Genomic DNA, 7,380 nt, shown 5'->3' with positions numbered 1-7,380 from the left:
CATTGAATACTCAGGGTTGATTTCATTTAGGATTGACTAGTTTGATCTCCTTGCTGTCCAAAGGACTCTTAAGTCTTCTCCAGCACCACCTTAACAAACATTAAGGAAAAAACTAATCTGCCAGTAACTTAAGTTCCTGTGAGAATAAAGACCAATACTCTTTCAAGGAAGACAGCATTCATATACTCACCAATGTTACATTCACTATGTCCAGGCATCCAAACAAAATAATTAAAACACAACCAAAAAGAAAAAAGGGATAGAAAATAAGATATATAATGAACGGGAAAATTTATCAATAGTTAACAGACCCAGAGATGATGCAACTAGCAGACATAGACTAAAATTTCTTCAAAATATGTCAGTACAGGCATAACTTGGAGGTTCTTTCAGACCACCACAATAAAGAAAATATCTCAATAAAGTGACTCATATTTTTTTTTGTTTCTGAAAGCATATAAAAGTTAAATTTACACTATATGGTAGTTTATAAAGTGCACAACAGCATTATATCTGAGAAAACAACATATAAACCTTAATTTAAAAATTAATGCTATTGAAAAGAAGGCTCTGATCTGATAAATTTTCTTAATCAAGGGTTTCCATAAAGCTTTAATTTATAAAAGAAAAGAAAAAAATATAGTATCTGCAAAAAGCAACAAACTCAAGCACAATAAAATGGGATATACCTTTAAGCTGAAATGCCCAAGGATTTAACAAAAACCTGAGCATAATAAGATAAATGGAAAATAAAGCTTCAGGCAATGAAAAGTACAATATTTCCTTTAGGCCTGACTGGTTTGATCTCCCTGAAGTCCAAGACAGTCTTAAAAGTCTTCTCCAACACCACAGTTCAAAAGCATCAATTCTTTGGCATTCAGCCTTCTTTATGGTCTGGCTCTCACATCCATACATGACTACTAGAAAAACCATAGCTTTGACTATACAGACCTTTGTTGACAAAGTGATGTCTCTACTTTTTAATGCACTGTCTAGGTTTTTCATAACTTTCCTTCTAAGGAGCAAGCATCTTTTAATTTCATGGCTGCAGTCACCATCTGCAGTTATTTTGGAGCCCAAGAAAATAAAATCTGCCACTGCTTCCACTTTTTCCCCTTCTATTTGCCATGAAGTTATGGGACCAGGTGCCATGATCTTAGATTTTTTTTGATGTTGAGCTTCAAGCCAGCTTGAAGAATCATTCCAGGATGGACTCACAGCTGTGAGTCTAAAGAAGCCTACATCTCTGAAGACTGGATGGATGTGCGCCTCAGTCCTGAAAGAGGTATAGGACATATCTTTTATTTTTGTTTTCTTTCTCTTTTTAATAATTCCTTATTATTTTCCAATTGATATTTTTAAATCAACATAACAGCATCTCAATTCTCACTAAAAATGTAAGTAAAAGCTTTTTTTAAAGTTCATTCCTACTTCCTGAATGTATTTCTTTTGCTGCATGCTTTTTGTGCTGAATGTTCAGATTGGTCCTTCAGTCCCTCTCTTTGAATCACTAAGTCTTTTCACAACACCAGCAGGTTTTTGCCCTTGTCAATGATGTTTGTAGTTGGTTTGCTTTGGACAGTCCATTGATGATCAGTAAATCATTATGCCTTCTTTCAAAAGTGAACAAGGGCAATCAGCACTAGGGTTTAAACATCAGAATTAGCTTCAGCTGCAAATGAATGGGGAAACAGTGGAAACAGTGTCTGACTTTATTTCTTGGGGCTCCAAAATCACTGCAGATGGTGATTGCAGCCACAAAATTAAAAGACACTTACTCCTTGGAAGGAAAGTTATGACCAACCTAGAAAGCATTTTAAAAGGCAGAGACATTACTTTGCCAACAAAGGTCCGTCTAGTCAAGGCTATGGTTTTTCCAGTGGTCATGTATGAATGTGAGAGTTGGACTATAAAGAAAGCTGAACACCAAAGAACTGATGCTTTTGAACTGTGGTGTTGGAGAAGACTTGAGAGTCCCTTGGACTGCAAGGAGATCCAACCAGTCCATCCTGAAGGAGATAAGTCCTGAGTGTTCATTGGAAGGACTGATGCTGAAGCTGAAACTCCAATACTTTGGCCACCTCATGCGAAGAGTTGACTCATTGAAAAAGACCCCGATGCTGGGAGGGATTGGGGGCAGGAGGAGAAGGGGACGACAGAGGATGAGATGGCTGGATGGCATCACTGACTCAATGGACATGAGTTTGGGTAAACTCCAGGAGCTGGTGATGGACAGGGAGGCCTGGTGTGCTGCAATTCATGGGGTCGCAAAGAGTCGGACAAGACTGAGCGACTGAACTGACTGACTGACAAATGAATACCTTTTATTTTAAACAATTCTAGAATTGACTATGGAGTGGTACCAAAAAATCCCCTGATTTATCCAAATCCCTATGTGAAAAAACTACTTGAAAATACACAGTAGTCTTTTATGTTTATTTTTCATACAAAGGCTTCCTTTGAAATCTTAAAGTGCATATTTTTTAAGTTTGTAAAATGAATTTACACATGACCATGAATTATTTAAAGCAAAGTTGTTTTCCTTGATAAATAAGCTCTAAGAGGATGGATTTTTTTTTTTTTTTTGGTTATTGTTATTTTTGATTTGTTGTTGTATTCCAAGCACCTAGAATGATGCTGAATATACTTAGAAGTGCTGGTACATGGTAAATGAAGGTTGAATGAATCAGTAAATGAATTGGGCTCTATTACACATGAAATGGGGCTTCCCTGGTGGCTCAGATGTTAAAGAATTTGCCTGCAAGGTGGGGTGGAAGACCTAGGTTCGATCCCTGGGTTGGGAAAATCCTCTGGAGAAGGGAATGGAAATCCACTCCAGTATTCTTGCCTGGAGAATTCCATGGACAAAGCAACCTGGAAGGCTACAGTCCATGGGCCCACAAAGAGTCAGAAGAGACTGAGCGACGAACTGCACGTCAAGGTGAAATAGCATTTCCTGTGGTTTTCCTCAAGGTGGCGCTATGTACAGCATAAAAGGTAACTTAAGCCAGGGGTCCCCAACCTCTGAGATCTAAGGCCTGCTGATCTAAGGTGGAGCTGATATAATAATAATAGAATAAAGTGCACAGTACATGAAATGTTCTTGAATCATTCCAAAACCATTATCGCCACCCCCCCACCCCAGTCTATGGTTAAATTGTCTTCCACAAAACTAGTCCCTGGTGCCACAAATGTTGGGGACAGCTGACGTAAGCAATACTTAAGCAATATTTTTTTTTTTCTAATATTGCCTTGATAGCTGATCAATATCCTTTATGTATTTTAATAACCTTTTTATCTTTTCAAACTCTCAGTCTTTTAGATTTATTTTCTTTACTGAAAGAGGCTTTACAAGATTATCAGAGGTGTTGGCTTTCTTGTCTTTTCATCCCACCATTTATCTCTACCTATCTGCACAAGCACATCTTCCTTTGAACAATTCTTGAAAGATATTACATATGCTGCTTCGTTTATTCTTACTATGTCTATTATTTATCTTCGAAGGATTTATCTGAAAGATAGAAATATCTGAAAAATATGCCTGTTTAGATATGGAAGGAGTGTGGTTAGTTATTCAAAAGATTGACTAGATTTGACTAGATCTATGTATTATTAGCCTTGAATATAGGAGAGACTAGTATACTTACATTCAATGCTAAGTTTTCTATTTTTTAGTCCCTTGTTTTTTCTAGGTATTTGTTGTTCATATGTTTTTCTCGTTCAATTTTAAGCTAACTATTCTTTTTAAAAGTAATAGTTTCATCGATATGTGATTGACTTAGAGTAGCTGCACATATTAAATTATGCAATTTGATATGTTTTGAAAAGTACATACACCTGTGAAACCATCACCATAGTCAAGAGAATGAACGTATCCAGTTCTCTCAAGTTTCTTTGTTTTCTTTAATAATCCTTCCCCACCCTCTCCCTCTCTTCTCATCTCACCATCAGAAGGCAACTACTAACCTCCTTTCTGTCACTATAATTTAGTTTTTATTTTCTAGAGTTTTAAGTAAATGGAATCATACACTATTTACTCTTTGTTGTTCTGGCTTCTTTCATCACAAATATGTGTATTGATCATTTATTTCTTTTTATTATTGCATAGTATTTCATTGGGCTTCCCTGCTGGCTCAGATGGTAAAGAATCTGTCTGTAATGCAGGAGACCCAGCTTCGATCCCTGGGTCAGAAAGATCCCCTGGAGTAGGGAATGGCAACCCACTCCAGTATTCTTGCCTGGAGAATTCCATGGACAGAAGAGTCTGGTGGGCTACAGTCTGTGGAGTCACGGACATACAACAATTGGTTTAGTCATTCATTTTTAATGTCCTCTGGGGTTCTTTTGAACTTTTGACTATTATAAAAAAAAAAGCTGCTATAAACATTCGTGACATGGACTTTTGCATAGAATCCAAATGAAAAGAACCATGGAAAATGAAATGCTTACCTTTTAAAGAAGCTGTCAAACTCTTTTCCAAAGTGTATGTACTATCTAACATTCTTATCAGCAGTGTATGAGAGTTTCAGTGTCTTCACATCCTTGTCAACACTTGGTATTGTCCATCTTTTTAATTTAGCTATTCCCATTTATGTATAATGATGACTGATCACTTTTCAACATCAATATCCTATTTTTAGATACGTGTTTAGTTTTTATGAACTCCATAAAATTTTATATAGACTGACGTTAATTGTTAGACATAAAAGAGAAAATGTATGAATGAAGAAAAATATGTCTGTTTAGATACGGAAGGAGTGTGGTTAGTTATTAAGAAGATCAACAAGATTTGACTAGATCTATGTATTATTAGCCTTGACTATAGGAGAGACTAGTATAGCCTAGGAGGAATAACTTGAGAGATGTCATGAAGGCATTTCCTCATTCTCCTTCTACCTCTTTGATATCTCCTTTTATAAGGAGTCCTCAAATGACAAATAAATAAATGACGTGTATTTTCTTTGGCTTTTTAAAGATTTTCTGTCCTCAAGAGCCCCCTTTTAAAACCAAGTGTTGCTGAGAAAATGGCTCCTTCAAGGCCACTCTCGCCTATCACTGGATGAGTTCACCTCTTAGGCAATCTTGTGGAGATGAAATATAGAAGCACCAGAAAGGGACTGATTTGTCCAGGGGCTGCAGGCTACTGATCTAACTTCCACTTGCAGAGGAATCTCTCTCCTCTTTGCTCTCTACAAAGCTGTAAAGGTTTTGCCTTACTCATGTGTGAAAATACCACAAATGAGCTCACGGAAGCACAAAAAGGCACTAGGCCCAGTCCACCTCTTTGTATTAATATACATTAGCTTAGCAAATATATTGTGACTTCTTTCACAGTATTCATGCAAAATGTATACTCCAATCACACATTAATGCAAATATAAAATGTTTCAATTAAGCATAACTAATGTAAGCTAATATTAGTAAGCTACATAAACATGGAGAATATACTAATTTATCTTTCTTCTCTCCCCCTCTCACTCTCCTTTCTCAATGCTTGGCATGTGGTGTGTATGTGTCTGGGAGGGGGAGCAGATGGGTAACATCAAAACTAAAATCATTTAAAATGCACTGCATAATGTTTTGAAGTCATGAGGGCCAATAATTTGATAGAATATTTGATAGAATAATTTGATAGAATATAGCAATGGCTGCCATGCCATCTGGTTCACCTTGATCAAGTTATCAGAAATTTCTGTGTCTTCATCTGGGAAAATGGGTTCATGATTATGCCCAAATCCTAGAACTCATGAGAGGAGTAAATGATTTATTCTACATAAAGGTCTTAAACATCTCTGGGTACATAGTAAACACTAGGTAAGTATTAGCTGTAATAAAGGAGGTAGAATTCCAAAAATATTGCTTCTCAAAACTATTATACAGAGTGAGTCTATCATACAAAGTGAAGTAAGTCAGAAAGAGAAACACCAATACAGTATAATAACGCATATATATGGTATTTAGAATGATGGTAAAGACAACCCTATATGCAAGACAGCAAAGGAGACATAGATGTAAAGAACAGACTTTTGGACTATGTGGGAGAAGGCAGGGGTGGGATGATATGAGAGAATAACATTGAAACATGTATATTACCATATGTGAAACAGATGACCAGTGCAAGTTCAGTGCATGAATCAGGGCACTTAAAGCTGGTGCTCTGGGACAGTCCCTGAGGTATGGGATGGGGAGGGAGGTGGTTGAGGGGTTCAGAATGGCAGGACACATGTGCAGCCGTGGCTGAATCATGTCAATGTATGACAAAAACCATCACAATATTGTGAAGTAATTAGCCTCAAATTAAATTAGTTTTTAAAAAAACTGAAGAAAATACAAGATAAAGGAATAGATAAATGAATATTCCAGATGCAAACTATTGATAAAATAAAAATCCTTTCTGTCTCAAAATTAATTTTAATCAGTATTAGTGGTTAATTTTGAGACAGGAAAGATTTTAATAACATCAATAATGTTCCCATTTTTGACTCTACAGATCTACAGTTCTATTAGCATTTATAACCTATTTCTTAAGAGCACTCTTCTGCCTATGTACTGACTTTATTATTGAACTAGATTTATGCCATTAGCCTTTTGCAATGTTACTATGGTTAGATACCTCACTTTCTTCTCAACCTCTAATGCAAGTAATTCCTTCAACATAGATCTTTGTTAATTAGGACACAGATATGCTAGAACTCTTGCAAAATATAAACATTTATAACTCTATTATCTAAATTGATGTTTACTGCTCTGGGGTATCTGTTAGAAATCAGAACCTTTGTAGTGGGTGAGGGCATGGATCGGGGCCTAGAACCTGCATTTTCAAAAGAGTTGGCAACATAGATAGACATGTATAAGCACGGTGTTAAGTGAAATAACTTTTACTAATTAGGATTATGAATTTTTCTTGCTTTCACAGAATTTTAGCATTGGAAGAGGGCTCGAGAATTCTCTAGCATTTTTTTAATGCTTTTAACCTAGAGAAGGCATCAAAAGATACCTGACTCTTTGCAAACCTTTAGACTATAGCCCACTAGGCTCCTCTGTCCATGGGATTTTTCAGGCAAGAATACTGGAGTGAGCTGCTGTTTCCTTCTCCAGGGGATCTTCCTGACTAGGGATTGAACCCACATCTCCTGTGTCTCCTGCATTGCAGGCGGATTCTTTATCCGCTGAACCACTGGGGAAGCCAGAAATCAGGCTAAAGCAGCTGGATTCCCAACACTCTCTACAATATATCATATTTTGCCTGCCACTTTAATGTAATTTTGAGGTCATTTTCATTATTGTTAAACCAATGTATTTTGGGGAAAATTAATATTTTTATTTTAATACTTTTCACTCTTTTGGGGATAGGAATAATACCATTAAGTAAAAAGCTGA

The sequence above is a fragment of the Odocoileus virginianus genome, chromosome 15 (assembly GCF_023699985.2).
Source record: "Odocoileus virginianus isolate 20LAN1187 ecotype Illinois chromosome 15, Ovbor_1.2, whole genome shotgun sequence".
Classification (NCBI taxonomy): Eukaryota; Metazoa; Chordata; class Mammalia; order Artiodactyla; family Cervidae; genus Odocoileus; species Odocoileus virginianus.
This window is presented reverse-complemented; position numbering follows the sequence as displayed.